The sequence below is a fragment of the Halichoerus grypus genome, unplaced genomic scaffold, assembly GCF_964656455.1.
Source record: "Halichoerus grypus unplaced genomic scaffold, mHalGry1.hap1.1 HAP1_SCAFFOLD_167, whole genome shotgun sequence".
In the NCBI taxonomy this organism is placed as follows: Eukaryota; Metazoa; Chordata; class Mammalia; order Carnivora; family Phocidae; genus Halichoerus; species Halichoerus grypus.
The window spans coordinates 27,501-33,293 of record NW_027555094.1 but is presented as its reverse complement, the minus strand read 5'-3'; the positions used below and the strand labels follow the sequence as shown (position 1 = coordinate 33,293).

Sequence of the window (5,793 nt, the reverse complement as noted above, 5' to 3'; positions counted from 1 at the left end):
CTTGATAAGGGGGTGGGGGGGAGGAGGAGGAGGAGAAGGGGGAGCCCATGGCACTGAGGGGGGGGCGGGGAGGGGGGAAAGGGCGGCTGAGACGGCGGCAGGGGAGTAGAGCGCTCCAGGCACACACACCAGTGGTGCAGAAACGGGGCAGGGGAGGCGGCAAGGGGGCCATTGGCAAGGCCCAGGGCAGATTTACATTTACAGTTTGGGACGAACCTTTTCTTTTTTTCCTTTTCCGCCTCCGCCTCCGCCCCCGCCCCTTTCTTCATCTCGTTCTGCTAAATAGGCTTTGTCTGTGGTGGCTTTTCAGCCCTCCGGAAGCCAGTGGGTTGGGCATCGGTTCTGGTGCCTGTACTTGGGGAGGAGGAGGAGTGGGTTTCAGATTTCCAGCATCGGCCTGTCTTCCTCCTCTTCTTCATTATTTTGACTGTTGGGAAGTGGGAGTCAGGTCAGGTGTGTTAAATTTTTGTCTATCTCTGGACCGTCCCTCGGGTCCCTTCCCTTGAGGCATCTTTATTGTGGAGTGACATAAGAGTCTGAATGTAGGGAATTTCATCCCAGAGCATGTGAGCTTGAAAAACTTCTGGGTTTATTCTTTTTTTTTTTTTTTTTTTTTTTAATTTTTTTATTGTTATGTTAATCCCCATACGTTACATCATTAGTTTTCGATATAGTGTTCCATGATTCATTGTTTGTGCATAACACCCAGTGCTCCATGCAGAACGTGCCCTCCTCAATACCCATCACCAGGCTAACCCATCCACCCACCCCCCTCCCCTCTAGAACCCTCAGTTTGTTTTTCAGAGTCCATCGTCTCTCATGGTTCGTCTCCCCCTCCGATTTCCCCCCCTTCATTCTTCCCCTCCTGCTACATTCTTCTTCTTTTTTTCTTTCTTAACATCTATTGCATTATTTGTTTCAGAGGTCCAGATCTGAGATTCAACAGTCTTGCACAATTCACAGCGCTTACCAGAACACATACCCTCCCCAGTGTCCATCACCCAGTCACCCCATCCCTCCCACCCCACCCCCCACTCCAGCAACTCTGGGTTTATTCTTATCTGAGTTTTACCATGCCCGATTTTTACAAGCACCTGCCTCTAAACTCTTTAAATAGGGGCACCTGTGTGGCTCAGGCGGTTAAGTGTCTGCCTTGCGTTCACGTCATGATCCTGGGGTCCTGGGATGGAGCCCCACATCCGGCTCCCTGCTCCGCGGGGAGTCTGCTTCTCCCTCTCCCAATGCCCCCCACCCCACCCCCAGCTCCTGTGCTCTCTCACTCGCTTTCTTTCAAAGAAATAAATAGAATCTTTAATAAAAATAAAACTCGGGGCACCTGGATGGCTCAGTGGTTATGTGTCTGCCTTTGGCTCAGGTCATGATCCCAGGGTCCTGGGATCGAGCCCCCGCATCGGGCTCCCTGCTCAATGGGAAGCCTGCTTCTCCCTCTCCCACTCCGCCTGCTGGTGTTTCCTCTCTCGCTGTGTCTCTATCTGTCAAATACATAAATAAAATCTTAAAAAAAATGAATTAAATAAAATAATAAAAATAAAACTCATTAAATAGAGCTCCTTTACAAATGGATGTTAGCAATAGCAGCCGGAGGTAGAGGAAATTCCTCACATGTGTAACACATACGGACACACAGACACAAACAAGATGCAAACAAATTTTAGCCTTTGTTTCAGTCTTATTTGTGGAGAGGACATGAATGGAGAGGACATGAAAGACCCAATGTTCAAATCTCCCCCTTTTATTAAAACAAATCCAACTGCGAGGCAGCATTACCGAGTACAGATCCCATCCATCAGTTGTTTTCCATTTCCAATGGAAACAGGGTCGGTTTTGTGCAAAGATACCAAAAGCTGCAGCAACAAACCAACCAAATGAAGACCAGAGCATCTCCCTGAGTGTTGGTTCCTCCCCAAAAGTCGGGACTTCACTGAGGGAACCAAAGAGCTTCCTAGTTTCTGATCACCTGGTCTCATAGCAGGCTTTCTCTAATTGTGTACACAATTCAGACATGTCAAAATAACCCCACTTGGGCCATCTGAGACTCGTGTTATCGTGAAATGTTTCCCATGCAAGTAAGCACTTGCAAGTATAGGCTCCCTGTGCATTGTACATGTAGCCTGCAGGTGTTTCTTGTGAGGGTGGGCAGTTGTTTCCTCAACATTTGGTGCAGGGTTATACAGGGTTTTGGTTTGTTTTGTTGGTTTGGTTTTCTGCACACGTGTGTGTGTGTGTGTGTGTGTGTGTGTGTGTGTGTGTGTGTTTTGGGGCGCACACAGACACACAGACACACACGAAACCTGTTTGTTCTCTCCCTAGGCTACAAAAAGCTCAGGGGCGCCTGGCTGGCTCTCTACCAGCAGCACGCTGCTGACTCTTGATCTCAAGAGTCCTGAGTTCCAGCCCCACGTTGGGCGTAGAGACTCCTTCCACAACAGCAAAAAATAATACCGAAAAGCTCGAAAAACGCCTGGGCCCCGGGCAGGATGTCTATGCCAACCAGACCTCCATGAAAAACACTTTGTACGGCGACAGAAGGACAGAGGCAGCATCCTACCCCCAACCCCACAGCCTGCCTCCTTTCCGGCCAAATGGCCAGCATCTGGGAACGGCTTTGAAACATTCTCAGTCAATGACTTGGGCCTGCCTGTTGGGAAGAGCGCTATGCTGTTCATTTCCCTCCTGGGTGAGCCTAGGAGGGTGAAGCGGCGGTAGCTCTCAGTGGGGGAGGGGGCGCCACGCGATCCAAGACACAGGACCAGTGTGGGAGCATGAGATCTGTATGGCCCCGAGGGGTACAGGGTAGCCTGTGAATCCTTTTCCAAAGAAAAGCGGCAACATGAGACCGTGCAACACACCTTTCCACACCATCTGCTGATGATGCTACTAGGACTTCTGTCCTCAGAGATGACACTATTTTACCACCGCCTAAAGTTTTGTTCTGTTCTTTTATTTTTTTTGTTATGTTAATCCCCATACATTCCATCATTCGTTTTGGATGTAGTGTTCCATGATTCATTGTTTGTGCATAACACCCAGTGCTCCATGCAGAACGTGCCCTCCTCAATACCCATCACCAGGCTAACCCATGCTCCCACCCCCCTCCCCTCTAGAACCCTCAGTTTGTTTTTCAGAGTCCATCGTCTCTCATGGTTCGTCTCCCCCTCCGATTCCCCCCCGTTCATTCTCCCCCTCCTGCTATCTTCTTTTTTTTTTTTTTTCTTAACATCTATTGCATTATTTGTTTCAGAGGTCCAGATCTGAGATTCAACAGTCTTGCACAATTCACAGCGCTTACCAGAGCACATACCCTCCCCCGTGTCTATCACCCAGTCACCCCATCCCTCCCACCCCACCCCCCACTCCAGCAACCCTCAGTTTGTTTCCTGAGATTAAGAATTCCTCATATCGGTGAGGTCATAGGATACATGTCTTTCTCTGTTCGACATACTTCGCTCAGCATAATACCCTCCAGTTCCATCCACGTCGTTGCACATGGCAAGATCTCATTCCTTTCGATGGCTGCATAATATTCCATTGTATATATATACCACATCTTCTTTATCCATTCATCTGTCGATGGACATCTTGGCTCTTTCCACAGTTTGGCTATTGTGGACATGGCTGCTGTAAACATCGGGGTGCACATACCCCTTCGGATCCCTACATTTGTATCTTTAGGGTAAATACCCAGTAGCCACGGCCTAAAGTTTTAAGAGAAGGGGTCGGGGGACTCGGTAGCACGGGAAAATCATTCCGTCGTCCCACTCATCTTAATGGCTCCTCGTGGGAAACGAGGACGCCATACCAAGGAGCAGAGCACCGATCCATGGAAACACATGGGTGAGCCCCAAAAACATGACACTAAGTAAAAGGAACCCGACAGCCAGGGTGACATAATGCCTCGGGGTTCCACGGGTATGAAAAAGCCAGCCGAGGGCGCCTAGGTGGCTCAGTCGTTAAGCGTCCGCCTTCGGCTCAGGTCATGATCCCGGGGTCCTGGGATCGAGCCCCGCATCGGGCTCCCTGCTCCGCGGGAAGCCTGCTTCTCCCTCTCCCACTCCCCCTGCTTGTGTCCCCTCTCTCGCTGTGTCTCTCTCTGTCAAATAAATAAATAAAATTAAAAAAAAAAAAAAAACCACCCAAGAAGAACAACAACAACAACAACAACAACAACAACAACAACAACAACAACAAAGAAAAAGCCAGCCGAAATAGCCCCATCCTAAAGGGAGGGAGCGAGCAAGCAGATCGGAGGCTGTTGGGGGAGAACAGTGAAGAGAGCCAGGGTGAGGGTGAGGGTGAGGGTGAGCGTGACGGTGGGTGGGGGCGAGGCGCGGACAGGAAGGGGGGAGGGGTAGTAGAGGTGTTTATTTCTTTTGGCGGTGATGGAAATGTTCTGGAAATTGCAGTGAGGGTTGTGCAGCTTTGTGAGCCACCTTAAAAAAAAAAAAGAAGGCCACCAAATGGCACACGTTTAAGAGTATGCGAAATATGGCATGCGAATTGTATCTCCACTTCGAAAATCTGTGACGAAACAATGTAATGGACATAGGGAAGGAGGGAGGGAAGGAGGGAGGGAGGGAGGGATGGACGGGACCCTCACCCTGGCTCTCTTCACCGTTCGATCCATCGATCCATCGACCGATCGATCCATCCATCCATCCATCCATCCATCCATCCATCCATCTATGCATGCCATGCATGCAGTCTGTCGGTTCATGTAGACATCAAAGGGGGGGAGGAGGGGAAGGGGGGAAGGGGGGAAGGGGGGAAGGGGGAGGGGGGAGGGGAAGGGGGAGGAGGGCGTGCATGATACTGGGCATGGTTTTTATTCTGAGTGCTTTTATTTGTTCCCCAAACTAATCACCTCTGTGGAGATAAACAAAAGATCACCCACACGAGAACGGGAATCCTTTCTTGAGGGCAAGAGAGTCTGCGGTCGGCCACCACCGCCTGGGTCTGGCAGAGACGCCAAGCAAACGCAGGCCAGGCGGAGGAGTGGAAAAGCTTTCTGGTGACAAAAGGGGAAGGTCCGATGAGAGGTTGTTGGGGGTGGGGGAGCAGGACAGGAGCTGACTAGAAGAGGAGTGTCCTAGGTCATTTCAGGGAAAGAGAAACTTGATTTCCGTCCGTGGGTCCATCGATCTCATTCTCTGGATCTAGCTCTATGGAGAATCTCAAGGTTTTAAGTTTGTTGAATTGATGATGTCGAAGGCGCTTAGGGAAGAACAGAGGTTCCCATCTCCGAAATGATCCTCAAAAATCATTGAGGATCATTTCCATCCTACTTCCATCCGCCTCTGGACTGCCTCCCGAAACCCACGCTCTAGCCACACCCCGCCTCCCACCCTTCCCCCCTCGCCCCGCCTCGCCCCGCCTCGCCCCGCCTCGCCGCTGGGCCTTTCTCCAGCTTCTTCCCCGCCCGCCCCATTCTCCCCCCCCCCCCCCCAACCTCGCAGCACCCATCCCGATTCCTCCCAAACCCTCCCCACCAGTGGCTGGACCTCTCTGGTCGACCTCTTTTGGGCACTAGAAAAGCCACGAGCGGTCGGGCGGGCGGCACCCGAAAAACGGCAGTGCAGTGAATCAGTGAGTCTGGGTGTGACGAATAGGGGGTCGCAGGGTGCCTGGGACGCAGCGCCTGCCTTTCTGGTGCACGGCCTGGTCCCGATCCACCTGGGAGAGTAGCGCTTCCCGCCTCAGGGCGCGCCGTTAGCCAAAGAGGGGCCTCTGGGGATCTTTCTCCTACCGCCCCTAGGGTGGGGACATCTGCACACG

General features: G+C 51.5%; 1 protein-coding gene across 1 annotated transcript in view; it reads right to left on the bottom strand.

Annotated features, from left to right (window-relative positions):
* Positions 1-4,213: 4,213 nt before the first annotated feature.
* LOC118529290 (uncharacterized) overlaps positions 4,214-5,793 on the bottom strand; it is an 18,851-nt gene continuing 17,271 nt past the window's right edge. Inside the window, exon 2 of the mRNA XM_078065584.1 lies at positions 4,214-5,793. This exon is cut by the window's right edge and continues 315 nt beyond it. The gene's annotated coding sequence lies outside the window, so the exon portion shown is untranslated.